Below are 17,360 nucleotides of genomic sequence, written 5' to 3'. Positions count from 1 at the left end.
TTCAAAACACCTAAAAGTGCAACTTCATTACTACGTAATTTTGTTCCAGTGATTTTACAGCAGCTTTATTCTCAAATGGATTCGAAATAAATAGTCCCTCCTCTTTCGAGGTAAGAAATGAATCCTTTGCTATTTGTCCTTACCTTTACCAAATACGCTCCTAGCGGCTATAAAGTGACATGTAAGATAGTAGTTAGGACTTATTTTCTTACCTCAAAACAATTTTAGCATATTATATATTTCAAAACACCTAAAAGTGCAACTTCATTACTACGTAATTTTGTTCCGGTGATTTTACAGCAGCTTTATTCTCAAATGGACTCGAAATAAATAGTCCCTCCTCTTTTTTATTAATGGAAGTATGTAATATCCTCAGGCAAACTTGCAAACTTTCCTGATGTCACGTACATAATATAATGTCATCTCTTATTTTCAAATCGCATAACAAGTACACACAATGTTGTACTATCTGTGAAAACACAAATTCATGGTGCTGGCAAGTTGACTGCTACAGGCCATTAAGTCAGAGTTACTATGTCATTTTCTTTGAACAAAAAAAACAAGGGAGGTTAATTTTACAATATACTGTATGCTAATGCATTTTTGACCTTGTGCAGGAAAGGAAACACATTATGAAACATAATGAAGACAAAGAAGAAAGTAAATCAATGCAATAGATACACAATGGGAAAGAAGAAAGCGTTAGAGATAAGGAAAATGAAATTAAGAAAGAAGCTTTTGAAGGATAAGAAATTCACTGTACCTCTGGGCATTAATTTAAAAAAGGGAGGGCGTTGTAATGCTTTAAAAAAGTTAATATATTGCCATTCAAATAATAACAAACCAATTCAAACCTGGTGTTCCATTGATTGCTCAGTGTGAATGAACCGTACAATTGAACCAAGTTTCTATGCTAAGATCGTTAAATCTGCTCCACTTTTTACGCATGAAGCCCGGGGCAGTTCAGCAGAAATAGCTTTTGTAAATCGGAGGTTTTACCTTACAAAAATCGGAGATTATCTTGTATACGTGCATACAAGCTTATACTTTACATTGACATTCAACAAGAGATTTTCTTTTACATACTACAAGCCTTTGAAGGAAAAGAATGGTAATTTATAAGATGTTGTAGCAAAACAATATGTGATGCATTAAGGCAAAATCAGTCGGAACTCGGAGAAATTGATTTTGAGATATAGCCAAACAAAGGATACATTTCCTTTTCTTTCCTATTGTTTAAGAAACTCTTTAATTGCTAATATCTTTGGAACTGGTTGTTCAATTTCAATGGGGTGTTCTTCAAAATGCAGCTTTGTAAATGCTTTTTACAATCTCATAAGAAACTGAAAATTTAATATATCCGAGTTCCGACTGATTTTGCTTGATCGCATCACATATTTCGGTGTTACTTTCTGAAACAAGAATTCCTCTCCTCAATGCAGTAAAGTAATGTTCGTTGAGCACGTTAAAACAAACCTTAGTGATTCATTACCACAAGCATCTTCACACTATATAGATTATTACGATTGTATAAGATATATTAACAGAAATGGACAAAACAAAAGGAAAATTAATCAACCAATTCTTCAATACAATGTCCTCATAATAGTTTTCACAATTACAAACGATATAGCGCCAAGGAACAATGTACAGAGTATACCAGCTGGAGCCGATACTGGCATAGAAAATAGTTACATTTTAGAAATACGTCCAGGCGCAATAACAAGCAGACTAGTGGAATCATTATACTGTAGTGCGACGATTTTTTTTTTTCACCATCAATATTTATCTGCGGAGCAGGCGACCTTCAAACTTTATCCAACTGCTGCGATCTTAGGCTAACGAAATTGTTTTTTAGCTGCAGCATCCCTTAAATATCTCCTAGGAGGTGCTGAACATACCAGACGATTTGTTTTCTTCTTTTAAGGGCTGGGGTATGAACTTTTGGACAGTATTTATTGTGGGACATTAGAGCACATCAGACATATCGAATTGCATTCTGAATACGAAGAATGTCATTCTGATATCAAATAATTTTGATTTTTGAAATTCGCAATTTAATACACATTTTATGGCAAATCATTAAAAATGATATTTTGATATTTAACACTACTTGAAGTAAACTTAATAAATCTGATGATTTATACTTAAAGTGTATGTAGGTGGGATGAAAAGCCGACGATCAATTGAAAATTTTGACCTTTTGTATTGAAGATATGGATTTTTTTCCCCAAAACATAAAAAAAAAAAAATAGGTCTTTTGGGGAAAAAATCCATATCTTCAATATGAAAGGTCAAAATTTTCAATTGACCGTCGGCTTTTCCTCCTGCTACATACACTTTAAGAATATGTCATTAGATTTAAAATTTGAAAAATATCAAATTTTTATAATTTGTCATAAAATTTGTATTATATTGTGATTTTCAAAAATGAAAATTATTTGATATCAGAAAGACATGCTTCGTATTCAGAATGCAATTCGATAGGTCTGAGGTGCTCTCATGTCCCACAAAAAATACTGTCGAAACGCAATAAACGCTCATTTTAGATCCCTTAAGCCCTCTAACAAAATATTATCCAGATAATTACGCATCCTAGCAGGAACACCATCGCCACAGGTATTAAACCTAACCGAAAACACTGCAAATGAGTATCCAGTATCCAGAAGGAGGATGAACAGAGCAATGTCTCATCATGCGTCGCTGGCTGTACTCTCTACGTCGTTACAGTAGCATGTAGATATGGCCAAACAAGAGTCTTTACATACTGGGTGAACTAAACAGCATCAAACACTCATTAAACATGGCGCAACAGGTATTAAACCTAACCGGAAACTCCGTAAATGAGTATCGAGTATCCAGAAGGAGGATGAACAGAGCAATGTCTCATCATGCGTCGCTGGCTGTACTCTCTACGTCGTTACAGTAGCATGTAGATATGGCCACACAAGAGTCTTTACATATTGGGTGAACTAAACAGCATCAAACACTCATTAAACATGGCGCGACAGGTATTAAACCTAACCGAAAACACCTTAAATGAGTATCCAGTATCCAGAAGGAGGATGAACAGAGCAATGTCTCATCATGCGTCGCTGGCTGTACTCTCTACGTCGTCACAGTAGCATGTAGATATGGCCAAACAAACAAGAGTCTTTACATACTGGGTGAACTAAACAGCATCAAACACTCATTAAACATGGTGCGACAGGTATTAAACCTAACCGAAAACACCGTAAATGAGTATCCAGTATCCAGAAGGAGGATGAACAGAGCAATGATTCATCATGCGTCGCTGGCTGTACTCTCTACGTCGTCACAGTAGCATGTAGATATGGCCAAACAAGAGTCTTTACATATTGGGTGAACTAAACAGCATCAAACACTCATTAAACATGGCGCGACAGGTATTAAACCTAACCGAAAACTCCGTAAATGAGTATCCAGTATCCAGAAGGTGGATGAACAGAGCAATGTCTCATCATGCGTCGCTGGCTGTACTCTCTACGTCGTTACAGTAGCATGTAAATATGGCCAAACAAACAAGAGTCTTTACATACTGGGTGAACTAAACAGCATCAAACACTCATTAAACATGGTGCGACAGGTATTAAACCTAACCGAAAACACCGTAAATGAGTATCCAGTATGCAGAAGGAGGATGAACAGAGCAATGTCTCATCATGCGTCGCTGGCTATACTCTCTACGTCGTTACAGTAGCATGTGGATATGGCCAAACAAGAGTCTTTACATACTGGGTGAACTAAACAGCATCAAACACTCATTAAACATGGCGCGACATGTATTAAACCTAACCGAAAACACCGTAAATGAGTATCCAGTATCCAGAAGGAGGATGAACAGAGCAATGTCTCATCATGCGTCGCTGGCTGTACTCTCTACGTCGTTACAGTAGCATGTGGATATGGCCAAACAAGAGTCTTTACATACTCCACATATTTTATGGATGGACTAAACAGCATTAAACATTCATTAAAACTGGTGATTTTAAAAGTGCACAGGTTGTATCAAAATGATACCATTGGTACCCGTCGGTTTCCAGTGATTATGGACACAACAGGATTACCACAATAAAATAACATCCCCATAATTTTAATTAGTCGAATAAAGTTTTAAAAGGTCATGTACATCACGATTCTTTCGAGATGATCCAATGTGCAATAATTGAAAGAAATAGCTTTTTTCATTAATCATCAAAACTGATGGGGCCAATCACCCAACACCCCCACTGGGTTCCGACTGATTTTGCTTGATCGCATCACATATTTCGGTGTTACTTTCTGAAACAAGAATTCCTCTCCTCAATGCATTAAAGTAATGTTCGTTGAGCACGTTAAAACAAACCTTAGTGATTCATTACCACAAGCATCTTCACACTATATAGATTATTACGATTGTATAAGATATATTAACGGAAGGAAAATTAATCAACCCATTCTTCAATACAATGTCCTCATAATAGTTTTCACAATTACAAACGATATAGCGCCAAGGAACAATGTACAGAGTATACCAGCTGGAGCCGATACTGGCATAGAAAATAGTTACATTTTAGAAATACGTCCAGGCGCAATAACAAGCAGACTAGTGGAATCATTATACTGTAGTGCGACGATTTTTTTTTCACCATCAATATTTATCTGCGGAGCAGGCGACCTTCAAACTTTATCCAACTGCTGCGAGCTTAGGCTAACGAAATTGTTTTTTAGCTGCAGCATCCCTTAAATATCTCCTAGGAGGTGCTGAACATACCAGGCGATTTGTTTTCTTCTTTTAAGGGCTGGGGTATGAACTTTTTGGACAGTATTTATTGTGGGACATTAGAGCACATCAGACATATCGAATTGCATTCTGAATACGAAGAATATCATTCTGATATCAAATAATTTTGATTTTTGAAATTCGCAATTTAATACACATTTTATGGCAAATCATTAAAAATTGATATTTTGATATTTAACAGTACTTGAAGTAAACTTAATAAATCTGATGATTTATACTTAAAGTGTATGTAGGTGGGATGAAAAGCCGACGATCAATTGAAAATGTTGACCTTTTGTATTGAAGATATGGATTTTTTTCCCCAAAACATTTAAAAAAATAGGTCTTTTGGGGAAAAAAATCCATATCTTCAATATGAAAGGTCAAAATTTTCAATTGACCGTCGGCTTTTCCTCCCTGCTACATACACTTTAAGAATATGTCATTAGATTTAAAATTTGAAAAATATCAAATTTTTATAATTTGTCATAAAATTTGTATTATATTGTGATTTTCAAAAATGAAAATTATTTGATATCAGAAAGACATGCTTCGTATTCAGAATGCAATTCGATAGGTCTGAGGTGCTCTCATGTCCCACAAAAATACTGTCGAAACGCAATAAACGCTCATTTTAGATCCCTTAAGGCCTCTAACAAAATATTATCCAGATAATTACGCATCCTAGCAGGAACACCATCGCGACAGGTATTAAACCTAACCGAAAACACTGCAAATGAGTATCGAGTATCCAGAAGGAGGATGAACAGAGCAATGTCTCATTATGCGTCGCTGGCTGTACTCTCTACGTCGTCACAGTAGCATGTAGATAATGGCCAAACAAACAAGAGTCTTTACATACTGGGTGAACTAAACAGCATCAAACACTCATTAAACATGGCGCGACAGGTATTAAACCTAACCGAAAACACCGTAAATGAGTATCCAGTATCCAGAAGGAGGATGAACAGAGCAATGTCTCATCATGCGTCGCTGGCTGTACTCTCTACGTCGTTACAGTAGCATGTGGATATGGCCACACAAGAGTCTTTACATACTGGGTGAACTAAACAGCATCAAACACTCATTAAACATGGCGCGACAGGTATTAAACCTAACCGAAAACACCGTAAATGAGTATCCAGTATCCAGAAGGTGGATGAACAGAGCAATGTCTCATCATGCGTCGCTGGCTGTACTCTCTACGTCGTTACAGTAGCATGTGGATATGGCCAAACAAGAGTATTTACATACTGGGTGAACTAAACAGCATCAAACACTCATTAAACATGGCGCGACAGGTATTAAACCTAACCGAAAACTCCGTAAATGAGTATCCAGTATCCAGAAGGAGGATGAACAGAGCAATGTCTCATCATGCGTCGCTGGCTGTACTCTCTACGTCGTTACAGTAGCATGTAGATATGGCCAAACAAGAGTCTTTACATACTGGGTGGACTAAACAGCATCAAACACTCATTAAACATGGCGCGACAGGTATTAAACCTAACCGAAAACTCCGTAAATGAGTATCCAGTATCCAGAAGGAGGATGAACAGAGCAATGTCTCATCATGCGTCGCTGGCTGTACTCTCTACGTCGTCACAGTAGCATGTAGATATGGCCAAACAAACAAGAGTCTTTACATACTGGGTGAACTAAACAGCATCAAACACTCATTAAACATGGCGCGACAGGTATTAAACTTAACCGAAAACACCGTAAATGAGTATCCAGTATCCAGAAGGAGGATGAACAGAGCAATGTCTCATCATGCGTCGCTGGCTGTACTCTCTACGTCGTTACAGTAGCATGTAGATATGGCCAAACAAGAGTCTTTACATACTGGGTGAACTAAACAGCATCAAACACTCATTAAACATGGCGCGACAGGTATTAAACCTAACCGAAAACACCGTAAATGAGTATCCAGTATCCAGAAGGAGGATGAACAGAGCAATGTCTCATCATGCGTCGCTGGCTGTACTCTCTACGTCGTCACAGTAGCATGTAGATATGGCCAAACAAGAGTCTTTACATACTGGGTGAACTAAACAGCATCAAACACTCATTAAACATGGCGCGACAGGTATTAAACCTAACCGAAAACACCGTATGAGTATCGAGTATCCAGAAGGAGGATGAACAGAGCAATGTCTCATCATGCGTCGCTGGCTGTACTCTCTACGTCGTCACAGTAGCATGTAGATATGGCCAAACAAGAGTCTTTACATACTGGGTGAACTAAACAGCATCAAACACTCATTAAACATGGCGCGACAGGTATTAAACCTAACCGAAAACTCCGTAAATGAGTATCCAGTATCCAGAAGGAGGATGAACAGAGCAATGTCTCATCATACGTCGCTTGCTGTACTCTCTACGTCGTTACAGTAGCATGTGGATATGGCCAAACAAGAGTCTTTACATACTGGGTGAACTAAACAGCATCAAACACTCATTAAACATGGCGCGACAGGTATTAAACCTAACCGAAAACTCCGTAAATGAGTATCCAGTATCCAGAAGGAGGATGAACAGAGCAATGTCTCATCATGCGTCGCTGGCTGTACTCTCTACGTCGTCACAGTAGCATGTGGATATGGCCAAACAAGAGTCTTTACATACTCCACATATTTTATGGTTGGACTAAACACCATTAAACACTCATTAAATATGGTGATTTTAAAAGTGTACAGGTTGTATCAAAATGATACCATTGGTACCCGTCGGTTTCCAGTGATTATGGACATCAACAGGATTACCACAATAAAATAACATCCCCATAATTTTAATTAGTCGAATAAAGTTTTAAAACGTCATGTACATCACGATTCTTTCGAGATGATCCAATGTGCAATAATTGAAAGAAATAGCTTTTTTCATTAATCATCAAAACTGATGGGGACCAATCACTTTAAGACAGCCTGTATTTAGAAAGTCATATTAGTTCAATCACAGTTAGTGTTTATTGATGATTTTGTTTCCAATATCGGTATTCATTTATTCCTGGCAAACATTACCAATGCAATTGTGTTAAGAAAATAGAACAAAGCAAATGTAAAGAGGGAAGTTTGCAGGCAACACGTTTTATGTTACACGTTTTTCGTTCGTAATGTTTCTTTAACTTTAATGAGACTTGAAAACAACATTGAAAACAATAGGATCCTGGACTTGACGAGGCACTGTATCCGATTTGCAATGGAATATACTATTTACTCAAATCGAGAAACAACTGCACCTAAATCTCCTAGCTATTTGGTTTTTAAATTGAGTAGTTTAAATATGCCTCCAAGGAAGCTCAGAATACTGAAAGATATACACACTGTTATAAGTGTTTAGTGTCATTTACACTTGGATATAGGATATGTACGCTGAACCACTTCTTGCAAAAGAAGATGACTGTATTTATTTTTAAATTTATATAGTTCCAAAACTTCTTCTAGATTTAGCAACGCTGAAATTGTATATCCTAAGTTCATATCATGCGAAACTGTAAACAACACATTGGTTTACTGTTTTGGCTGATACCAGAGGATGGATTAATACCACCCAACACCCCCACTGGGTTAACTGTGTAGCGAACATGACACCGCTGCTCTGCTAAACTGCATAAAAATGCATAGTTAAATTTGAATTTGTACAGCTATATTTACAATCAAAACACTGGCAATATGCTGGTCGATTCCACATTTTATGTTATCTACAGAAGGTGTGAATTACCCTTTATACACACATCACTTTTGTTCTGAAATCGACCAAGTAATAATGACACACACACAATTTAAAACAACATCTTTTGCACAGAATTCAATAGGATTTGAAAAGTAAAATGGCAGTTGGATCTCTAGTGATAACACTTTTACAGTGCATGATGGGAAGTCGTTAAATCATCTTCTGGGCTGATACAATATGGCTGCCCTTACCTAAAAAATTAGCATTTTCTAGCACGCACTAGGCATTCCATTGAATGGTAAAGAACCGGTAATGAATGCCTAAATGGTGAATGCCTCCAATACTATAACATTGAGTTAATAGGCGGTTGTTAGCACTCAACCGCCTGTTTGCTAGCCCTCAACCGCTTATAGTGGTTCATAAGCCCTCCTCAGAGGCGAAATATGTAAATGAGCTAAGCACTAGAACCACGAAGGAGGCATTCGAACCACTATGGAGGTATTCAAACCGCCTAGCATTTAAACCACCTAGGAAGCATTCGAACCGCTTGGAAAGCATTCCAACCGCCTAGGAAGCATTCCAACCGCTAGGAAGCATTCCAACCGCTAGGAATCATACCAACCGCCTCAGAAGCATTCCAACCGCCTACAGGTTAGCACTCGAACCACTTATTAGCCCTCAACCGCTATAAGTGGTTCATAAGCCCTCCTCAGAGGCGAAATATGTAAATGAGCTAGGCCCTCGAACCACTTAGTGGCATTCCAACCGCCTATGAAGCACTCCAACCGCCAAAGAAATTTCCAATAACTTAGGAAGCATTCCAACAGGCCTATAGAGGAATCCAAATTCACGCATTCCTACACCTGACTAGCAGCCTTTAGTTGGGTCCCCGTCGGCTACAATGCATCCAAAATGTGAAATGATTCGGCCTTGGCGGAAATTTTAAACTGCATTCCATCACCCGTTTTACACCTTCCGCGAAAACACAGGTAGACAAAAGAAGTTTACAACACAATACAGTTCCAACAGTTGTGCAAATAAAAGCCCCCTTACACCTATAGACGAATCCAACGAGCCAAGTCATGGTCAGGATTTGGTCGGCCATCTTTGGTTTCCCGCTAGCACCAACCTGGGGTTTTGAGCGCCCGATTGTGCAAATAAAAGCCGCCTATCACCTAGAGAAGATGCAAAGACGAGGATGGTTAATAGAATAATATATACAATAGAGGTAATCCTGTCGCATATATTCATACATAGTCCTTTTGTTCATCCATTTGTACATCTATGAATAGATGCGACGGGATTACCTCTATTGTATTATTCTATTAACCCTCCTCGACCTTCTCTCTTTTGTCTACCTGTGTTTTCGCGGAAGGTGTAAAACGGGTGATGGAATGCAGTTTAAAATTTTTGCCAAGGCCGAATCATTTCACATTTTGGATGCATTGTAGCCGACGGGGACCCAACTAAAGGCTGCTAGTCAGGTGTAGGAATGCGTGTATTTGGATTCGTCTATAGAGAAGGTCGAGGAGGGTTAATAGAATAATACAATAGAGATAATACCGCAGGTAATCCCGTCGTATCTATTCAGAGATGTACAAATGGATAAACAAAAGGACTATGTATGAATATGTGCGACAGGATTACTAAAAATAGTACCTCTATTGTATATTATTATTCTATTAAGGGATCTAGAATGAGCGTTTATTGCGTTTCGACAGTATTTTTTGTGGGACATGAGAGCACATAAGACCTATCGAATTGCATTCTGAATACGAAGCATGTCTTTCTTATATCAAATAATTTTCATTTTTTGAAAATCACAATATAATACAAATTTTATGACAAATTATAAAAATTTGATATTTTTCATATTTTTGATATATAACAGTCCTCGAAGTAAATTATATAAATCTAATGATATATTCTTAAAAATTTTGACCTTTCATATTGAAGATATGGATTTTTTTTCCCAAAAGACCTAATTTTTTTTGGTGTTTTGGGGAAAAATCCATATCTTCAATACGAAAGGTCAACATTTTCAATTGATCGTCGGTTTTTCATCCCACCTACTTACACTTTAAGTATAAATCATCAGATTTATAAAGTTTACTTCGAGTACTGTTAAATATCAAAAATATCAATTTTTAATGAATTGCCATAAAATGTGTATTAAATTGCGAATTTCAAAAAATCAAAATTATTTGATATCAGAAGGACATTCTTCGTATTCAGAATGTAATTCGATATCTCTGATGTGCTCCAATGTCCCAAAATAAATACTGTCCAAACGTTCATACCCCAGCCCTTAACCCTCTTCGTCTTTGCATCTTCTCTATAGTGTTAGGCGGCTTTTATTTGCACAATCGGGTGCTCAAAACCCCAGGTTGGTGCTAGCGGGAAACCAAAGATGGCCGACCAAATCCTGACCATGACTTGGCTCGTTGGATTCGTCTATAGGCATTCCAACCGCCTAATTGTGACCCGGCAGCACAAACGAGCCGTAAATTCCCTAAATTGTATTCTGAGTTATGGTGTAAAATGTGTACGAAGATCGTATTCATCGGTCACTTAAGCTGGCGCGACATCAGTCTTATTTTGATAGTCACAACACCAATCAATAATCCTATTATTGAAGTGGATAATAAGCTTCTACCTTAGATGGCTATAGAACTTTTAATAGCTCTGGTCTTTGTCTGCTTTTGCTAAATCCTTTGCAAGTGGTGGGTTACCAGGCATTGTATTTTGTATAGGTATGCATAACCAACAATTAACAATGAGAGAACCTTCTTAAACCTCGTAGACTTGGGGATGATTTGAAATGACCGCCAATTATGACTATTTGATATTTATTGCCAGCAATGTGGGAAAAGAGACACACATAGAAACGGAAAAAGCTATAATTTTGTTGAAGGAGCAAAGTTTAACTAACCATAACTCCGCTTCTGGATATCGTTTGAAGTCAAATGATATACCATTTTAAGTTTATGATGTTTATTTTTAAACACGAAATAAAACAAAATTGACCGGGGAGGAATTTACGGCTCATTCGCCGTGGATGGTCACCTATAGGTATTCCAACCGCTTATAGGTATTCCAACCACCTACAGGTGAAGCACTCGAACCAGTATACAATTATATAGCTATTTTGACTAAGCAATTCAACGAGAGTGAGGAATAGGAATCGAATGCACTGCAGAAATTCGCACACGGTCAGCCCAAAATATACTCCATTTTTGTATCCATTGTGACAGACGCAGAGGCATTTTAGTTCAATAGAGCGTCTGTCCTCTGTCTTTGTCGAGTCTATGATATTTTTAGTGTAGATACGTAGACACTAGCGGAGATGTGACTCCGAGTTCTTCTGGTTGAACGATATAATTGTCCAATCAGCTTAGAATTCAGTATTGACATCAATTGCGTGAACGCAAAGATGTACCATCTGGTGGCTAAATCACATCCGATGGATAAATCACTGCGTCTTTTGTCTACGGAAACATGTGAGGCTTGGGCCTTCCAAGTCAAATGCTTCAATGAATTCCCATAACATAAAGGCAGTTGCTTTATAGCCCTCTAATCACACGGTTGTATTAGCCCTTGAACGAATATATCAGAATCAAAGGATACCATTATTATTGTCTCAATTAACACACAAACCAACCCACATGCAAACACAAACCATATGCAAACACCAGAAAGCTGACCATTGTTATGGTTTGTTAGCTGATCTTTTTTATTCTTTGATGTAATTCTCCAAATTGACTCCTGGAAACAAATTAAATAATTCTTATCAACAACTGTGGAGGTTCAAACTATTCCCTTCATAATAAATGAAGTCGAAAGTGAAAAAAGACAATTTCCCCTTAATGCTTTTTCCGACCAAATGAGGCTCATGATATATACTTTTCCATATGATTTCCCATATTTTTTCCGAAAAAAGCACTTGAACCCCTATAGGGGTGGCTATAGGAATTCTAGGAGAAGGATTAAAAATATGCACAAATTGAACTCGAATATATCAGCAATAACAGCCATGTGTATTAACAAGAGCCACTCAATTGCATCAAATTGATAACTGATAAATTGAGTAACATCCCAGTGGGCACAGGTTAGGATTTCGACGTTGTATCAACGTTGAAACAACGTCAAAGTTTCAACCTAACCTGATTTCAACCTAAAGGTTAGTTAAAATCACGTTGAAATTTCAACGTTGATACAACGGTCAATGCAAAAATTAAGGCGGTTGAAGTCCATTTCATTGCAAATACAACCTGATTTCAACCAGTCGACGTCAAAATTTCAACGTGATTTCAACGTTAGGTGTGCCCACTGGGATCAGTTTGTTTTATAAATACACAAAATAATTATAGCGACATAATGATGTCATTTGTGTTGTTTGGTTTCATTGTTTGAGGTTTCATTGCTCTTTGTTTGGCCTCTTCTTGTGCAATATGAGTGTTTTTATTGAATTTGTGCGTGGTATAAATGCCCCAATATACTAACTAGCTCCTCCTTCCTAGCACTAGACCATTCCATATTTCAAGAAACTGCCTACATAAAAACCTATATTCAAAGTTACATTTAGTCATATTTAAGCTTACCTTACCTTACTTACACCATCCATACTGTGGCATATTATTGCACACAAAGATAACAACATGGATCATATACATGTATGATGTTGTCCACATAATATGCATTGTCAAAACTTACAGTGGAATGCCTATCAGGTCTATTGCCATTTGGTCTAATACCATTTAGTCTAATTCCCGTTTCGTCTATATTCAATTGGTCTATTACCAGAAAGGCTAATTCGTCTAAAAAAATTGCCATTTCGTCTACTACTGGTTACGGGCTGAAAATACATGTAATGAGGCGAGCATATGTGTTATGAGATGAGCACATGTAAACAAAGGTACTATATGTATCAAATCTTATGCATTCTTAGTAGAATAATTGTTATTGTTTATTGATATACGGTATCCAAAAAATGAAGACTGATACATGTAGCCTGCATGCATTGCCTACTCGAGTGAAAGTGACATTTTGCCGGACTATTTGTCCTTCTTTCATCGATCTATTAAGGTTAATATGATAATAGGCTCATCACGCATCACTGGGGGGTGCCACGGGTACATTTGCCGGTATTGCCATTCCAACATTAAAACAAATTAGGCTTCATGTTTTTGTCATTAGCATATGGAGTTGTAGATAATACATGTAGGCCTATAGACCTGTTTACACTGTTTATGAAACATGCTCCTTTAAGACCACGGTGACCCTGGACTATGACCTCACACTCATAGTATGTGTATTTTAGCGTTATTGCGCCTATGCAGCCTCACACGTGGATTAGACCAATCGGTTAGTAGACCAATTGGCTAGTAGACTAAATGGCTTGTTAAACCAAATGGTTTGTAGACCAAATGGCTATTAGACCAAATGGCTATTAGACTTATTGGCTATAGACCAAATGGGTATTAGACTAAATGGTTGTTAGACTAAATGGTTGTTAGACTTATTTGTTATTAGACCAAATGGTTATCGGACCAAATGGTAATCGGACCAAATGGTTATAGGACCAAATGATTATTGGACGTACTGGATATAGACCTAATGGGTTTAGATTAAATGGATATAGACGAAATGGGTATTAGACGAAATGGTATTAGACCAAATGGCAAATCCCCCCTATGACTTATCCGAATGCCACCGAGTGCCTATAGCAAACCGCCTAATCCTAGAACCACTTAGTAATGCCCAAGTTACGAATGCTTAGGAATGCCTAAGTTAATAGTATTGAGCTTTAACAGTGGACTTCGGTTGTATATATAAATGCGCATATATAAATGCGCACGTGACCAGATGGCCAGTGCCATGTTCGTGTTACCTCACTGTCAATCACTGAAATTGCGACCACGGTTCCAGGTGGTGTCCGCATTGCATTATCTAAATTCGGTAAATTTTCATCGTCAACCGTGTAATTGAATGGGATTATTTTGAAATTTTAAAACGCTTGAAATATCACAAACAAAATAGGCCTATGTTGATAAATAATATAAATACAAGCTAAAACCGTTGGGGTTCGATAATGAACCCCACAAAATTAACCGACTATAGAGTGTATGCAATAAACCCAAGCGGAACGAGAGTTGCTAAGTAACCGCTAACCGAACCATAAACACATGCATGATCAGAGAGCGAGTCTTCAATTTCCCCATAGCTTCCCACGTTGTACACACGTCAGTCGAATTTGGCGGTGTTCGTTTGTTTGTCCTCCAAGTTATAGCATTGTTCACTTTGTGTTGAACATTGTAAGTGGACCTCACTAATGACATAAAGGTTACTGTTATATCATGTCAAGAGGCCACTTTCATGAATAAGCTAAACAGCCTATGTGGAGGAATTGTATGCATGAGCAATCACACCAATGACGTAGTAATGAATACCCTCTATATTCAGATATTGGAAAATGCCATACGGCCGGGCGGTTTCACAAGTTGCCGGCTCGATCATGTCATCCGCCGTCTGCACAGTTCTGACCTTGTCCCCTTTCATACTTTCATGCCGTTGCGACAAGAGGCATGACTTATCAGCCATTCACAAGTCTTGATTGTGTCTGTTTGTCTACAATGCGCGTGTGTCACGCCGCTCGGTGGCAAGCAGCATGATAGTATGAAACCAGCACTACGTCATAGATATGGCCAATTGGCACGCCCATTTAGCACGGAAATTATGAAATATAAGTTTGTAAATCAGCTATATCTAGTTTTTCCGTAGTTAAATTTTTTTTTTCCGTGATGGAAAACGTTAATAAAGAGTTTATCTTTCGGGTCAGGTTATTTTACCCTTTGCAATCAATGCCACTATTTTGCAAAAGCAATTTTCCTTGCGACCTGTCATTTTCCCCTATACTTTTGCACGGGGAGTTTATGTACATCCGGGTACCTTATATCGTTTAATACGGTATGGCGACTTGTAGATGTCACGTGCGCATTTATATATGCGCATTTATATATACAACCGAAGTCCACTGTTTAACGAGGGCTTATGACTAAATAGGCATTCGGTAGCATTCTTGTGAGGCATTCGGAATGCCTGTGAACCAGCTCTATTGGCATTCATTAGCTGCTGAGTGCTAGCGAACACCTAGTACCGCTATCTTTAGCACTCGATGGCTTGGCGAATAGCTACATAATGCCAAATAGGCATTCATGTTTGGTAAGGGTGATTAACACAAACATCTCAAATGTGTAATTCATAACTAAATGTGAACAGAAAAAATAATTGAGGTTTCAATTAATTACGAATATTAACTTGAAAATGATGCCTAACATAAATACATACTATACACGGTGTTTCAAAACTTGTTGAAATGTGTTATTTATATTGTAATTGCTAATTAGTTGGATCAAAATGCCGGGACTAAATTAACTAAAAGATGTTAAAAGCCTATGCATCTTCCTTTGGCACGATTTTAGTACCCACAATTGTGTTCATTTTAGCATTAAAATTGAAATTTTGCTCCCTGGCTCGGTGACTCCGGTACATCCCTCTTTGAATTTTAGCATTGAAATAGCAAATTTTCGCCCGCTACGCGCGCACTTAACCAAGATTTTGTGCTCTTTTCCCCGGTAAAGGAATTCTGGGGACAGCTTGGAAAAACTTGTGCTACAGTGTGGGGGAAGGGGTGTCTTCTATCTGAAGAGCCAGGGGTGCAGAGGCCAGTAAAAGGTAAATCCGGCCATATACCAACAACATTTATTTCTCGACACCCCCCCCCCTGAGAAAATGGTCTAGCGACGGCAATGATAATAGATGAAATTACTATGCAGAAGAAACGCCGGTGCGATTTGCTTATTTTAAATAATGCATATACGGTATGAGTGGTTGACTACAATAACAATCCTGGTCTCTTGTTTCCACCAGACATGCACTTTCAACATCCGGTTAACTGCCGGTAGTACTTATTCGCCATATCTGCATAAACACAAAACCGTGCAATTTAATAGGCATTACAAACACTATGTTCTTAAAGTTGTGTCAAGAGTTGAATTCTCCGCCAATAAAATAATATCCACGTCTCCAGCCAGTGTCTCTTTTCAGCATTTCCGCTCTTGCATGCCCTTAGAGTCTTAGTGGAGCGGATAGACTTGAAACTGAATGACCCAATGTCAAGGAAATATACAAACATAGGACATCGGAAATGGGAAACAACTCATAAATATAAACAAAGACTATTTCATTAGTACAATTTACAAGTGGCTTGGAAATGTATGGTTTGTATTCAAGTAAACATGAAGAATATTTGTATAAACCTGCCACAAATGCTACTTCTTTGTGCAAATATTATCAGTATTGAATTGGAATCTTAATACTAATCAACTGGACTCACTTTTTTTGAGCGGCTACAGTATCGCAACTTATATCCGAGGTGCATCTTCAGGTCGTCTGATGATCTGGCGGCAAAAGGTCATCGACCTGTGACAAGGTGGTGTTGCCAGGGGTCGTTGATATCGAGTCAAACTTCTTAGGAATGTTCTTGATGACAGAATTGTCATCGCCATAACTTGGCGGGAGCCTACACTTATATATGCATTATTTATCATGAAATTTGACCCGAAATTAACGACCTCTGGCAACATCACCATGTCACAAGTCAATGACCTTTTGCAGCCAGATAATCAGAAGATCTGAATATGCACCTAGGATAAGGTGCGATCTGTGCGATAAATAAAAAGCGCGTCCAGTTGATTAGTTTTATTACCATCTTGAGTATCTTTTTAATACAAATGTTGTCCACGACCTTCCGTCGGACTATTTTGCCGTCATGTGTGATGCCCAGATCGCCAGACCAGAGAATACAAAACGACTGATCAAATGTCGCAATCTTCGTGACATT

This window comes from Amphiura filiformis, chromosome 9 (assembly GCF_039555335.1).
Source record: "Amphiura filiformis chromosome 9, Afil_fr2py, whole genome shotgun sequence".
Lineage (NCBI taxonomy): Eukaryota > Metazoa > Echinodermata > Ophiuroidea > Amphilepidida > Amphiuridae > Amphiura > Amphiura filiformis.
This window is presented reverse-complemented; position numbering follows the sequence as displayed.